The following is a 17,253-nucleotide window of genomic DNA, read 5'->3' on the forward strand; positions in this document are numbered from 1 at the left end:
GCCTCAAACTTGCCCATGTAACTATTGTCTTTTATATGTATATCAATGAGTATTCACAGTCACGTATAATCCTAAAAATAATCTTCGGTTTCCCGTAATCTTTAAACTCTCATCTTTTCCAGTCCACAGAAGTTTCCACTGTAAAAAGAAGTTTCCACTCTACCCTAAGTGTTCAGCAGAGAGCTGGTGTCTGTGAAAGATCTGTCAAAGAAAGAAAAAACAACTCCAGAAACCTGAAGCTTTGATTGGCGCTTACCCTGCCGCACTAGTTCTGAAAGATTTCTGGAAAACACAGGTGATTTGAGGAAATAATTACCTCCTCTGGTTCATTCTAATGTCTGATACTACACTAGTACTTATCAGTGCAATACTATCTGCTGAAATGCAGATAGTGCAGCGCGTTCATATTGCTTGAGGAAACACTTTCTAAGTCTGCAAAAGTCCAAAGTTTCAAAAAGTTTTCTATAACTTTTAAAGTGGTGTTTTGTTTTGGTTTTTTTTCATTTCCAAAACATTTGCCTCCAGATAGCTACCCTAAAAAGGAGCCTTACAAAAAGGGACAGTTTCGTGATGCAGAATCCAGAAGTGATTGTGAGAACTGGGGTGAGGGATGGGGGTACCTATTAATTTGTTTACTCTTTTGGTAAAAATTTAACCATACAGGATGAAGCCCAAGAAGGACAGACCATATTTTAATTTCAAATCTGAATGTATACAGGTAACATTTTGTGTGTGATCCCAAATTTACTCTACTTTCCTGGTTTGATTTAGGCTCTGTGGAGCCACTCACCATCCTTAATTCATTAGCAGCCCTTTAGCAATGAAGAATAGGGAGGCCCAAAAAAGGAGTACCAGGAGAGCCACTGAAGGTCTTTCATGTAAAAGCAGCTGGAGTTTTGGACCCAGATGATATCTCAAAACCAAAGGCTCATCAAGGTTTCTGTTAAACAAGGTTTCCCATAAATTTATTAGGGAAAATATATATATATATGTACTGCTGTATCTCAAAGTGCCACATTTGTTGGTGGATTTGTTGGTGGATTATGTAGAATTATGACAGGGAAGTTTTAAATCCCTCACTTTCAGCTCAGTTTTTTAAGAAAGAAGCTACTTTATTATAAAATGTACTGTATATTCCAAATATTTTCAGGTAAAAGATGCAGTTAACATCAATGTTACATAGATAAGCCATGAATATATTAAGCTGAAATACCTGGTTTTATAAGGGTCATTGTAGATTTATGCACTGCTTGTTAGTGAGCATCACAAAACATTTCACTGTTACAGAGAAACTGGTATAACACATTGCAGAGGTTTGGCTTGCGGAGACATTTCATTAAATGTCACTGTTAAGATTCATGTGGCAGTCCTGCTGTCTACAAACATGTAGTCTATATTTTTCCTGTAATGGATTGTCATTTACATATTAATGAATTTTTAATCTGTAGATTCTATAAAACCAATTATATTCTAGGGTTTTTTTCTAACACTTTACAGTGAATAACAAAATATTTTCCTAAGTTTTAAATCTAATACTTAATTATCCTAACAAAACAATAAATTAGGGTCTTTTAAACTTCTGTTCATATTGTTGAAAGTCACGTCTTTCATTCTTCAGAAGCCTCTGAACGCGTACAATGTGGACAGGTGCGGATAAAACCTAATGAGATGCAACATGCAAGCCTTATTATTCAGAATTATAAAACAGAGCAAAGAACAGTTCTGTCAAGGATCTAAATAAAGGATCTATAGTAGCAAAATGCACTTTTGATATTTCCATCTCTAGGCTGCCACTATCCTTTTCTTTCATTATATGTTCCTACTGCTCAAGGCTTAGGACTACTTACAGACAAGCACTAGTTATCTGTGAAGAAGGCAATCCTGTTTGATAGGTGGTAGAAACAAAAATGTGTGATATTTTCCCAAGAAGGGAAAAAGATAGTCTGCTCCATTAGTGTTAGCAACTAGCTAGCTAATTCTTAACATCAGTTGACCACAGTGTCAAGGTGTCTATAATAAGCAGCATCATTCTGAAGTATGTTTCAGATGGCATCAAGTATAAGCCCATTTCTCAGACAGCAAAACAAATAGTTTCCTCTTTGCCACATCCCACAGCTTTGAACACCTTTTCAGCAAGGTAGTAACTGCAGTTCACCTGGGATCCCATGTAATATACTTTGAAGTAACAGATTAAGAATTCAATGCTCAGAGGTTATAGAGTCTAAATTAGAGACTTACAGTAAGAAAGCCAGCACCAGTCCCGACAACTTCTCCAGGAATACCACAGGGGCACAGGGAACTCCTGATGGATAACTCTGAAAGATGAAATTACCTTGTCCGCAGGAAAGAAGGGTTCTGAAAACTAGGTATGAGTCTCACCCCGCTCCAGGATAAGATGCTAGAAAACAATATGAAATCCTGTCCCAATTAGCATCTCTTACAACCTACCAAATTAATAGCCCAGTTTTCACAGCCTTTAGCCTGACCACAATTGCACTGAGCTATACTGAGGGCTTAAAGTTTGACAAATTGCTTCCCGAGTACAGGGTTTTGAACTTCCATAGCCATAGCTGAGAGCAGCCTCACCAGGATGTACAGTCAAATTGCCTGAGGGGTTTGATGAGCTGCAGAGTAAAGGTCCACTGCAACCCCAAAATAGTGTCATATCACACAAAATCATCCAAGCTGCATCGCTGACAGAGCTGCTTGGTGTGCTGCGTGCATTGCAAAGCCTCCCTGCTATCAGCCGGGAGCTGGCCCATGATGCCTATACCAGCTGTCTGAAAACTCGGATATATCTGGAAAAGTTGTAGCCACTTTTCTGGATTGCCCTAACTCCAACCTTGTAATAAAATTCAGCAGAAAAGAGTAATATCTATGCAGTCTGCAGCCTCGCCTTGCTGGCAGCCAGCCAGCCCGCTCTCCCAGCTCTGCCTCCCTGAGCTGGGGCCACACACTTCAGTGGGTGCCAGGGCAGGAACAGTGCTCGGCTGGGCTTCAGCTCATTCCTGAAGTGAGGTCAAGCCCTCAGAAGAATGGTGTTATGATGTTGTCAATACTAAAGTCTGTCCTGTTTACAGATCTACATGTTTAATAGCCACTAAACCCCCCCTAACCCTCTATCAAAACATATTACTCTGCCTCAGTGGAAAAAATCCAACCCCAAACTAACTCTTTCTTTTTAAGGGCCTTTTTTTCCTCTTGCAGAATAGAAGGATAGAAAGGACGTTGTGTATCTGATTGTAAAATGCAAACAATTTCCAAAGATTACTTAGCTTTCCTCCTTATTTACTTTTTCCATCTCCAGACTTGGAATATAATATAATGTATTTAATAGATACATTATAAAATATAATATAGAATAGAATAGAATATATTCCCCCCATCAAATTATGTTGGCTACACAAAATTCAAGCAGTATGATAAATGTTTAAATTATGACATGAAGTATACTGGGCTTTTTCAGTAATTATACTTCCAGCAAGACATTCATTTTTAATTTTTATCCATGAAATGCCTGGTTACATACCTACATATAGATGATAACTCCAAGCTGTATGTCCACCTTGAAAGGAAAACAAATGATATTTGAAACATTTTTACCTTATAAGGCACCACCTCAGGGGAAAAATATATTTGTATGGACTCCATATGAGTTCATATGGTCTCATGAACAGGAACAAGAACAAATATTGAATTGTTTGGGAAAGAAAGCACTTGGAGGAACTTGGCTTATGTCCTGATTGCAGTATTGGTTAACTGACCTTCTGCATCCTTCTTTATACATTCATGTAGTCCATACTGGAGCTGCTGGCATCCACATATGTCTCTGCAAAGTAAGCCGTGCTTAATCTAAAGCAGAGAAATCTGATCACTGTAATTTTTGCAAGCATGAATCCCAAGACCAGGAATTAAATTTGAATCCTTAATAAAGAAAACAGAAATTAGTAAGTGCAGGTCACTTTATAGCTTTACATTCTCTGTAGCCTTTCTCTTCTAAGTCCCAGAATAAAGTCTCCGTCTCAATATTCAACCTTCCGTATGCAAAAAAAAAATCTATTATTCTAGCCGTGCGCTGAATTTCACCTAGAAACTGGATATGACAAGGATTTGGGGATTTTATTTTGCTAGTTTCCTCAGGTACATAAGAATCTAATCTAAAGCTGAGTAGCATTTTTCCACATATCTCCATTGAGTCCACTAAGAGGATTAATGCCAGACACCAAGAAATAGGTTTTAAACATCTTTTAAAAAATAGGTATAGAATTATTTTGACATGGTTGGGAAATTAGAAATACATGGTAGTTTTTGATACTACCTCTCCTTTTTAACGGGAATGAAGCAGTTATATTTAGCTCAGCTCAGACTTATACCCAGAAATTTAAAATCTTTTGCCTAGCAAACATGACTTTTTGACACAGGGATGAATGTTATTTCTTACATGAGGACAGCTTCATCTTATCCAAGAGAGAGCAGTGTGTCTCTTCCTCTTCCTTTCAGGCATTTATCAGTAGGAAAAAACCTATTCACCTGCAGTGGCAGAAAAAAAGGTGCCATGATTTACACAGTACAATATAAACTATTGGTCTTTGCCATGTCACATAATGCTTCACTTCTTTTCTTATCCAACTAGGATCACTGGTGTTATGACTGGCAGTCAGTGCCCTCCTGTGAGTAGAAATGCTCAGTACCTTTTATTTTCCCCAGTGAGCAGATTTGATCAGTGCTGCAGGGGAAGCCCTTAAACATTTGGAAGAGAAGATGGAATTGCTTGAAGAGAAGTGAGAAAGGGATCGTGCTCTAGTAATTTACTCTTTCAGTTTAGCACGTTTAACTGAAAAGAAATGGTCTTTGTAGATCCTTGACCCCATTTTCTGGGTATGTGGCTTATGGTCTGCATATTCAGAATACTACTTATTACTGCTGCAACTCCTGATCCCCCCAGTTCCAGCACCTCATCTGATCCTCTGGTACCCAATACCAGAAATGGGATCGGTTCCTCCACCAGCTTCTGGCACAGAGGTCTCAGTAACCTGATTTGTTGGGTGGAGTTGTGTTGACCAAAGGAGTTTAATCTTTCTTCCTGATGTCACCTAAATATCATTTCCCTTAGTGCCCAGGCAGTACGGCATTTGTGAGGGAACATGGGAGGAAATTCACTGATGGTTGTACACAAGGAGCAAATAGGCTTTGTGCAGCTCAAACTGTGTATAACTGCGTTTAACCTCAAGGAAGGCATTGTTTGCGTGCCACAGGAAATAACAGCAATTACCAGCAGATTTGCCTTTTGTGCCAGTGCACGAATTCCCACAGAAGACACAAACTCACTTCTCCAGTGTCTGTGGTCTGGAAAGCAAACCCAGAACAGCAAGCAGCCCTGGCAGATGCAGAGAAAGATTAGCCGTGAGTAGTAGTAGTTTTCTTAAATACAGAAAAGACAGAGGATGTGAGGCTTGAGGCTCAATAATCCCAGCCAAGGGGTATATTTTTTTTCCCTGTCTCCCATCCCTCACTTGTGCACAGCTCTGAAAGGCTGGTGTCACGCAAACTGCATATGCAGAGGAGTGGAAAAGGTACTGACCAAGTCCAGGTCTTTCGGTTTCTGACCTAAGATTTCAGGCTTGCCAAGCAGTGCTTGGATATCTGCACTGTAAAATATTTCCATGCCTTCACATGGAAACTGCTGCGGGGACAAGGCAGGATGGAATAAACTGGAGTCACTGTTATCATCTGGGGATGACTGGGGAAAAGTGAAACTGAACAACATTTTGGTGAATACAGAAGGAATGGTAGATCCTGGCTGTACCAGAGATCGCAATATTGGCTGCTCTGCACGTACGGGTTTTGCTGGCAATGACCCCACAATTTACAGTGACACAAAACACACTTGTAAATGACAGGATTTTCACAATACTTCGAACTTGCTGGGAGAGTTTGGGTTTTAAAAGGATAACACTAGTCACCCACACCCAATTATTCACATTTTTGGAATCTTATCCATAATCAATAAGTTTTCTGCCTTTTTGCATTTATACTTGTTGTATCCAAACTAGTAACAATTTTGCAAGCAGATAAGCAAATAATGAAATGTTCCAATAGGCAAAAACTACATTTTTATAAAACATGACAAGTCTAATATCAGACCACCACCAGTGTGTCAGATATGACGTACATGTAGTAAAAGGCAGTTTAAATCCAAACATTTTTAAAAGTAGATAAATTACTATTATTAATATTTCTTTGATGTGGAACTGGGGCAAATGGATTCCAACGTGCTAACAGCTGACAGGCATCTGACATCTCCCGAGTCCCAGTGTATCTCTCTTTTTGGTTCGGTAATTAGGCCTTCACTAAGATGATAAAAAATGTATTCATGAAACCAGAAGAGGCAGCTAACACATTATCTATGTATTAAAGATTTGTAACTGTGGTAACAGGACTGTTAGCTTATTTCATTTCACATAACAATGTCAAGTCAGTCATCAAGCCTGCAGTCTAACAAATGAGGTTTAGGTCTCCTTTGAGAGGGAAACTGGGTGAAAATGGTTTTAGTCTTGTAATATCTTTGCGAATTCAGCAGATCCCGTTAATCCAGATAGCAGGATTGTACAGTTAAGAGTTCCAAACCCCATAAAGCAGCAGTCCTTATATTTTTACAAATACTGACAAACAACATCTCCTCAGGCTTTCACTAACAATCGTGATAATAATTTAAACAGGAAAAGCAATTCCCACAGCGAACTGTCAGCCATCATCGTCTTTCCTCAAGATGTTTGAACACCAGGGGGAAACAACTAAATAACAATAGAAATAATACAATATATTTGGTTTTTTTTCTAAATGTTTTTGTGCCAAACCAGTTTCTTTCTTAGACTGAGAAGAAGGCTAAATAAAGTTTTACTGCTGCCAGTCATACATGTTTTTGAATGTCAGCACTGCAGATGAACCAGCATAAGCCGCTTTAGAGTTGGAAACTGGGATATAGAGAGAAAAAGAACAACTCAACATAAAGAAATAGGCCATTACAGTTTACAGCATTTAGGATTAACTGTGATACCAAGAGTTTAAAATGCAGCTTGTGTAAATCCTATTTTCTGCTAAAGGTATACTGATACTGCAAATAGATACTGCAAATAGGCAACATTTTCCTAGGCTTTTTTTTTCCTAAAAAACATAATTAATACCAGCTTAATTAATACACCAGGAAAACCAACTCAGGCCATTTCCACATGCCCTGTCCTGTAGACGTGCAGTTTCGTGTGTCGAAGTTGGCACTCTGGATTTCCAGGCTGCTTAGAGTTATATGTGTTTGAGGTTTTTATTTGTTTGCTTGGGGTCTTTTTTAAGCTTTTTGCAAAGCCAAGTTTTCTTTTAAGCAGTGTCACAATCAACATTCGATCATACAGCAGGAACGAAGCGTTAGTAGTCGTCAAACACTCCCCGCCCTCCATTACACTTCCTGGACAAGCGAGGAATGTGCGTGGGTGGGATGCACTGGCTGAATTCCTCTAGGGCTGACGCTGCTGCACTGCTACAAAACCGGAATCACACAAAGTGGTTATGTTAGGACACCTGAAGCCCTGAATTAAAATCTCCCCTTTTAAAAGGTACATAAAATAAAAAAGCTGGTAAGCAGCAGCCTATTGCCCTGGTAAACAGGGTATCTCTGGCTCAGGGGGAGGAGTCCCCTCCACTCCCTTTGCCTGTCCTCCAGAGCCCCTGTTCCTCAGCCCCACCTCTCTCCTAGCACAGCAAAGAATATCTGACAGCACCCAGGCCCACATCGGCTTTCGTTTACAATATTTTAGTCTTTTGGATACCAGCATTTGTTTCAAATTCACAATTATGAAAAAAATAATGCCCTTTACTATTCTTGATTAGGCACCCTAGGCTTGTCAGGGAGCTGCAGATAAACAGATAAAGGAAAAACTGCAAATGGACTTGTTTCTGATTTTGCTGTGATATACACTGGTACTCACTTCTCTTCTTTTATAAACCTGAGGACAAATAGCACAATACCTAAACACACAACCAGACTAAGAACAGAATGTTATTAAAACAATAAAGTCCAAGTTAATGCATTTTGTAACAGACTCACCTGATAAAAACATACTAGGGACATAGAGGATTTCATTAATTAAGAAGATAATTAAGTTTTAAAAGTAGAAGTGCCACTATATCTGCAAGAGTTTATGAGGTGAATTTACAGGTCAATTAAGAATGAGAATCAAGGGAAGTCAACACCAGCCACTGCTTCTCACACAGGGAGCTGGGGAATTTGCAGAGGTCTGTAGGCTGGGAGGGGGAAAACGTAGGAAAAGGAAAACGGAGAAGATTTACATCAGACATAAACCGTATTCACTATTAAGAGCTAGCCACTAATGTCAGGTGCAGTAAACCCTTATCTCATACAGGTTCAGATTACCTTGCATAATTACACATGAAGAAATTGCTCATCAAAGCAGTGACCTCACGCTCAGGCCAGGACCATTCATTAGAAATCCTGAGCACAGCTTTCAGGAGATTCACATTTAGTCCTATTATTTCTTAAATCAAGTTTGTCAGATTTGTTACTCACAGCCTAGGAGATATTTCTCTCTGGCTGTCATATCATGTGGTATTATAAATTATATTTGCCACCCAACCCTTGATTTAATTTTTTAATGTAGTTAAGCTGCTGGTTGCTACTGATCAAGGAGATGCCCCCTCCTCCCCTCTTAACCACATCTCACTGCCGGCGAGGTGAAAGCAGGTTACAGCCAATGTGCCTGCACAAGGAGAGGTCCTGGTGGGAACTCCTGCCCAAAGACTGCAGTTTCTCTTCCAGCTGCGGCAGGTTTGAGGTACACTGCCAGAGGTGACTGCACCAGCTGGAGGCACAGCTGGAGCCAGCCCTGCCGAGACACACGCTGCTCCTCCTGCATTGCTCTGGGAGGAAGCCTAGTGCCCCCCAGCCCCCTGACCCTGGGAAACGGCCATTCTCTCCTGCTGGAGATGGGAGGTCCAACCCCCTAGGCTTGCAGCTTCTGCAAGTTGGAAGGAATGAGTTGGCCTACAACTCTACGCAGGTAGGCTCTGCAGGTTTCTCGAATCAATAAGGTCCTTAGGCAGGTCTCCAAAATTGAGGTAAAAGCCTTTTTCATACTGGTATTTACAATTATTCTATATGGTTTTCTTTCAATGATCTTTCCCAGAATTTCAAAGCATGTGATTTCTGCCTAAGTGGATCTATATTAGCATTGATCGGTATTTTCTGTGGCTTTAGAACTAGAACATGCTTCATACTGTTTACTAGTTATTTTCTCTGAGTTAATAATATAAAATACTCGCTGGTAGAGCTGCGTACAATTACTTGAGATGCATCTGACAAAAGACCTTAATGACCTAATGCAAAGGCTAACCTTTATTTCACTGAGCTTTGAATGAAGCTCTGTGGTTTTTCATGCTTCACTGTAGTGTTGGAACTCTAAACCCTTCTACACCAACCCAGACTGCAGGTTAAGATGATGTTGCTTTATAAACAGGCTGAACAAGGCTATTTACAAAATTTAATTACTGGGACAGCATGGCAGAAGAGAGGAGTCTCTTTTGTACAAGTTTGGGGTTCTTTTTTTTTCATCTGCTGTGATATATCTCCTTTGGGAAAGGCTTCTGTTTCAGATTTTTACAGTTAAGTGATTTAGAGTAAAAAGTTCACCAAGAAAGCTAACGCATGTTTGTAGTAATAAATATATATGGTGCCAAGCACATCAGTGTTGCATGATGCATTTTGCATCTCTGCAGATTTTCTGAAAACGCTTTTCCTTCTTAATCATCTTTTATCAGTGATATTCCTGAAGTAGAAGATAAGAGAGCATTATAGCTTGAAGGGATCAGCTGTGCATTAGATACCCATGACTTCACCAAGCAGATGTTTTATTTTGTAATGAAGATCCATCATACTTTTTCCACTGAGCACATATTTGTAAAAACCGTATTAGATTTCACGGCTAGTTGAAAGCATTCATTTACTTTTGAGAGAAATATTGTGTTCTCCTTGTATCCCTCTCTGCCCCCTGCTCGTTTTGTTCCCATGGTATCCTCACTCTTTCCTTCAGCTCAGGTTACCCTGTGGTTTTGCAGGGAGTCATCTGAGCCAGACTCTACCCAAGTTCCACAATCATTCAACCTTTCCCTGACATCCAGGGCCAATAACCTTACCCAGGGTGGTGACAGTACAACTAAAACGCCATTTTCCCTGTAAGATGTCAAACCCAGTACCGGCAAGAGAGGACTGAACAAAAGACTGGAAGAATTGAGACAAATAATTTTATGAGACTGCTTATACAAACAGGTTAGTCTGAAGTCAGGTCACAGATATGCTTTTTTCTACCCCCTCCCAAGTCATATATCTCTCTCTGATAACTGTCTCCGAGTTGGTGTGCATATGGAAATCACATGCATTGGAGGAGATGAGTTTTCTGTTGAAAAACCAAAAATCAAGACAAAAACAACTAGTCCCACTAGTTCTAACCACTGCAGCTAAAAGCAAACACTTCTGGCTTACAGAAGTTTTTGTGGGTCGCATACCTGCACTTTGTTTAGGTGTCACACGTTCAGTGTCAACATATCAATCAGTGTTTCTCGGGGGGGGGGGGGGGTGCGGGAAGCCTTTCCCAAAAGACACACCCGATCTGTTTACAGAGGAAGTTCTCTCTACAGTCCTCCCAAGCCCTAGCTTTTGTGTCTTGTGTCCTGATTGCCCTGAACCTTTCACATTATTTCCTCATGCACTGCTTGCAGTTATTCAGCAAAGCAGGAAGAAAATGCACCCGTTCAAGCTTTCCTCAGTGGCAAGCACAATACCACTTCACATTGCACATGTTTTTCACAATGTGAGTACTGGTCTGGTAGCACAATGATGAATACCATAGGAGTGTCCAGGTGGATTAAGGACATCAATAATGACACATCTTGCAGATCATCAAAAGAAAAAGAAAATATCTTTCATTTTTTATCAGGCTCCATTAGGAAAAGAAAGGAATCAAACTGTGGGACTGTATTGACTTTGCTGGGACAATAATCACAGCACTTTTGTCAAGAAGGATGAAACACATTGTACACCACTAATTCTTGTCACGGTTTCATTTTTGTGGGAGTTTGTATTAGATGACACCATTTTATGTCAGGCCCTTGACAGTCTGCAGCAATAAAGGCAGAGATAAAACTGTTCCTGACAGAGAACCATGTCATTCATTTAGTCACTAAATTGTTAATTTAAGTAATAACCTGCTTCTCCTGGCTTTCACTAAACTTCTTGGTTTCATCTGAGCTGTTGCATTTTCAGAGCATTGGTGTGATGCTGCTGTCATATGGTAGGCTCAGTTAAGTGAAAATATTTCAGAACCAATAATTTATCGAATCAAAACTGTTCCAAACTTTAAGGATTTTAAAATGCACATCTAGTTCTTGATTTAAATACTAACATTTTTTAAATTCCCTTGAATCACAAACAGTAAGGACTTTTCTAACCCTAGCCTTATTCTCAAGGGAAACTTATGGTTCCAGGTGCGGTGTTGCTGCTCAGGTGCTGGTCAACACTGAAGGAAAGAGAAAGCATTTCTTGTGGCTCTTACTCAGTTCCCAGGTGCTCCGAGCCTTAATCTACAACTATATGAAACTAGAGCTAGAAGAGAAGCTAAAATAAATAATCATCTTTTTCACTCCTATCCTATACACTCAGCAAACTATCCTATATAATAGCCAAAATATCTCCCCTGGATTTCCAAAGCCAATAGGATTTTTCTTTTTAAATAAAACAGTATTTTGACATTTTGGGTTCTCCACAAAACCCAGAAGTAATTTAAACAAATGCTAAAACTTCCATTGGAATTCTAGGAAAGTGTGAAACAGACAAGATATTTCTAGTAGTGGTCCTTATTTTGATTCCAGACTGCATTTCTTATTTCAGTGCTGGCTGGTATATAGGAGCATTATTATTAAAGACAGCTGCCCAAAACGATTTCTGATGGCAAAATGTAATTATTCACAGGTCTAGAAATAACACATGGATAGCATAATAATAGCCATTAGCCTTGTCCAAAAATTCCCCAAGTTTCTGCAAGTAATCCATAAACTACTAAGAAAAGACTTGCAAAGAAATACTGGATCTTGACACATGCACTGTGACATTTTCTTCCTCTAAATGTGCTCATCTGAAACAACAAAAAAAAGCGCATCCAGGGTCATTTTTAGATAGAAACAAGTATTTCTAGAGGCAGCAGTGGCTGCCAACAGTAGCTTGTGGGGTTTTCTTGTTGTATGTTGGGGGTTTTTAAATACAAAAAAATCAGTAATGTAAATAGAGCACTTACGTGATGTTGTTGGCACAGAACAAAAAAGTCCCTCAAATTAATATCTCAAAGTGGAAAAGCACATCAAGCTAACGAGTCCTGTTGAAATGACTTACAGGAAGAATTTTCCCTCAATGCTCACCCAGCTGCCAGGATAAAACCATTATGAGACATACCATGATTGGCCTATAGAAACCTAAAGACGGAAAATGTGTGGGGTGTGCTTCCCTGTTTTCTAGCCGTGTGTACCCAAAGTGCAACTTTCCCTGTAATCGATGGAGGAGAGGATGCCCCGGCCCTGGGACGGCTGTGAGGCGCTGCGGCTCTCGCAGTGCCACCCTGTGGCTCCTGGTTCTCTCCTGCGTTTTTCCATAATACTATTTTATTTTGTTCCACGCTAAACCTAATCTAGCAACCTTTACTGGAAAGTACTCCAACTTTAGATAAACAACAAGCAGAGTCAATGGGGTCACTCGAGTAACTGGGGACTTTTCTCCCAATTAGGATTTTATGTGAGAACTCAGGAATTCTCATCAACATTTTTTTGTTACATAATTATTTGAGGATTAAACCTGGGAGGTGCTGGCTTCTTTAGAAATAAGAGCACACAAAGTGCTCACTTATCTCTTAAGCATTTGAGCAGTCTCCATGCTTATCTGCTTGCCAATATCCAGATTTTAAAAGCTATTCTGTGCCAGAGCCCGTGAAATAAGTAGTGCTTAGAAATGAACCCGCAGCCTGTGAAAGCACTGAATTTGGGTCTATACAAGGTTTCCTAACTCATTTATTCCACATGAATGAGGATATTAAATGGAGGAGATAGATTTAATCCGTGCAATACATTAAAATAAATTTATTTCAAAACCAAGACTGACAAACCAGCCGTGTAAGTACCAGCGCTGCATGGCTTTACAGCTGACCCCAGGACTCCATACTGGAAACAGTCCATCAGCATGAACTTTTACTGTGTGCCTTTCCAACAATCAGTGAGACCTGAGATTCATTGGATTGAATAGTCCTGTGTACATTAATACAGAAGATTTAATATGAAATCTGTAGCTTTCAAGTAGTTCTGCTGGGTATCAAGGCAGATGAGGTCAGGACTCTGATTCCTGCACCAATGCTACAATTAACTATGTTTATACTCTTTGCCAGAAGAAAATGAAAGTGAGAACAGGGGTGAGAAGTCTCTGTATTGTTTTTGCAAAGAGAGACTGGAGAATAAGAGATCGAGATGAATTTTCAATGGCAATCTAGGAGATATACAACAATGTGAGGTCACCTGCAGGTCTCCTTTTCACTGTGGCAGGAATTCACTGTCATTTGGGATAAAGGAGTGAACACACTTTGGGGGCAAGTCACTGCTCACACATCAGTTTCTGCCATCTGACCTTTCTTTTGTGAAAGGTTAGTGGGCTTTTGTAAACGTAATACTAACAAGTACAGAAAGAAAGCAGAAAGTTTTATCTGTCCTGGGCTGTATCACTCCAAGAAGCAGGTACTAGTCTCTTCAAAATTGTTTTGTTGACTTCATTTCAGAGGAGTGTAGTAACAAAATGCTGACAAATCATGAACAAGCTGTTCTCCCATAGCAGGTGCTAAAAGAGTACTTCAGTAATGATTTGGCATTAAGGAAGCTATTCCTAAGAGGGATTGAGTTTAGAAAAAGACCTAGGATTCCAGAAAAAAAAAAAAAAACAAACAAATCTCCTTTCACTGGATATGGGGTAATTTTCCCTAAGGGACAGATGTATTTTATGTCCCCTAAGGAAGCCAATTTTTAGGGAAGAAAAAAGCACATTTAAAAACCTAAACTTGATCTTTGCATTAAACCAGTATGGATCATTCTACGTAGAACATGCCATTCTAATTGAAAAGAAATCAATACAACTTACAAGAGAGTCAGGAGGAGGAAATTGCATATATTTCTTTTCCAAACAGGTACCATTTAGACAAATCCATTAGAAAAATGTATATTTTGGATCATTTCTAGGTTTGTCTAATCCTAAAACAAATAACCCAATTGAAACAAAAAGAGATTTTTTTCAATACACACATCAAAGTCTACAAAGATAAGTACTTTTGCATCCACCAAATTATTAGAAGTCCAAAAGATCTCAGGACTTACAGAGATGCTGTGTTGCCACTCTCTTTCTTATAAAAAGTAGTCAACCTTCCTATGGACAAACCATCTCCTTCCCAGGTAGTGGTGTCATCTGGGTTTGTGGCACTACAGGGGGTTTCCATTCCTCTGCCCCAGGACAGCACATAGTGGTAGACCATGATGACTTGACATGGGGCAAAGTTATTTTACCCATAGAAAGCTTCCACATTTCTAGGGACCCCACTGCAAAGTGATCTCCTTTAGACACAGCACTTTCTGTTTCTGCAGAAGGTGGGGAATGTTCTGGGGCTGGGGCTTCTCCTCTGTCACACCTGGAGAGATGCTCCAAGTGCAAAAAATAGGTCTTGGGCTGACCAGAAGAGCTCACTTTGTGGTAAACTGGATTCTGCCCATGCATCTACCAGATCTCATAAAATACCAGTCACCAATAATTCAGCTGTAAGTTGCAGGCAATAAAGATAACCCAGCATCCTGTGACAAAGATTTAATACCAGACAAAGAAAATAAAATCCTCCAGTTAAGGGTAGAAATCAATTAGAGTTTAAAGGGGTGTTGATCTTTAATCAGTGTCCTGGGTACAGCTTGTGATCTGTGGAAAGCTAAATATTGTAATAATGAACTGTTGCTGCCATCTATTGAACATGAGAATTATGCATTACACAGCTTTACAATTTGGCTAGTGATCAAGTGTGGAACTATTTGCTTGGCTGGATAAAGTAAAATTTCTGTTTCAATTTCTAGAAGATATTCAGGACATGAATGTGCTTTAGAGAATATCTGTCCCCCTTTGGGGAACACTGAATTCTGCTTTGAAGAGCCACTCCTAGCCCATGGGGGGATTATGAAAGGTGAGATTTGTAAAGAGCATATGTAGCTCCCATAATGTGAAACACATTGCTATTAATAAGAAAGAGTTACTAGTTAGAGCTGCAGGTTTTTAAAATCTTAGCACATGTTAGCTTTTCTGTAGTAATATCGCGCAGAACTCCATCATTGCTGGGGATAAATACCTGCCCTTGTATGGCAGCTGTGGTTTAGATGAAGGAACATCCAGCTGAAAAAGTGCTGTCATTGGCACTGAATTTCTACCAGGATATGTTGAAGGGTAGGACCAAGGTCAAGCAGGCTGCTGAGGAAGTTGTAGCCAGCAAGAGCTAATCCAGCCCCAGTGCTTTGTTTAATCCAGGGACTGAACCTGTTCCTTCCTGTAAGTCCCAGAACCTGCTGCTGGATATCAACAGAGGCATTCAAAGATACTCATACATGTATGCAAGAATTACAATTTAAAAAAAAAAAACCAAAACAAAAGTCACACTAAACAGCAGCAAAGTCACTAAGTGCAAGAAATACAGTACTATTATCTCATTGCAATATATAAAAAAATATGCATTTATTGCTTACCTACAAGATATATATGTGGATACTCGCAGCCAAATTCAGCCCTGCAGGTAAATAAAACCCTGTTTTGTATTGACTTCAGTGATGGTTGGACACATTTGCTTCAAAAGTGTATTTGGCTTGTTAAGGGTCATAAGAAGGCTGGAAACTGCAGAGGAAGAGTGGCAGATAGCAGGGGAGCCTGCTGATCTCACCGGGCACTGCTTTCAGCCAGGCATTCAGGCACACACCACTCAACAGTGCAAGAAGAGACCCAATACTGTTGGCTACAATAACAGTCACTTCTGTGTAAGATGGCAAAGGGATTTGAAAAGATAAATTGATATAAAAATATGGCGCTCTCTCGATCTGCATTAGAGTAAGTCAGGAGTGAAAGGACGGAATTTCATAGAATGACACCAACGTGAAACTAGCGAGAAAAGCAAATTGACATCAGTCATTCGTATTCTGCAAAACTATAAATTTCCACACGAGGGAGCTTCTTGCCCACGAAGCTGACAGTTGCTGCACAGGGTGCTTTCTCCTGGGAAGGGTGGCAGCAACGGTCTCCTTTGAGTTCATAACTCCAGCGGCTTGCAGCCTGATTGCACTGACTGCTAAGAGTCACAGCAAGAGCCACTAATGAAATGGTTAACAGATGATGATTGTCAGAGCTTGTTAACCACAATTATTTTGAAGACATATGTAAATCTGTATAAATACCTAAGTGTGGTGTATAATCTAAAACATACTGTTTAAATCTATAAGCATTCCTGAGTTAATTTCACTATGAGAACATTAGTTGCAACTTCCTGACTTCACTGTGTTTGAATTCATATCCATGAACATTAATTTAAAATTAGTCTAAATATTTGTTGAGAATTAATCACCTGATAAATTTAGCTCTTTTTCATTTTTATGAATTATTCATTATCTCCTCTCCTTTCCGTTGATGTGTTGGTTATTTGCAAGAATTGAATTACTAGTTCATGCTAAAAAAATCCAGCATTCACAGTGATCTGAGGTATGTTCCCCTCAGAAACTTGACTGGTGACTATGATAGCATTTGTTTTCACCATCAATATTGTACAGCAATGGTTTGCTTCTTGAGGACTCATTGGAGATTTTAAGACAGGCATAAGCAAGTTCCTCAAGCAAATACTTTGCAACAAAAATTTTTCTGTTTATGTGTTGCATATATGTAATGGATGTTCCTACAAAGGAAGCCTGTATAGTAAAAAGCCTGTTGGTGGGAATATCTGGGAACAGTATGATCAGGTGTGACTGCAGGAATGAACAGCTATGTAAAACTGCTATCCGAAATAGAAAAAGCTCCTATTGAACAGGCCTATCATAGAAAATACCTGAGCTTGCCAAAGGAAAAGAATAATTCTGTTTCTAGGGCGGCCTCAGGCAAAG

The sequence above is a fragment of the Phalacrocorax aristotelis genome, chromosome 7 (genome assembly GCF_949628215.1).
Source record: "Phalacrocorax aristotelis chromosome 7, bGulAri2.1, whole genome shotgun sequence".
In the NCBI taxonomy this organism is placed as follows: domain Eukaryota; kingdom Metazoa; phylum Chordata; class Aves; order Suliformes; family Phalacrocoracidae; genus Phalacrocorax; species Phalacrocorax aristotelis.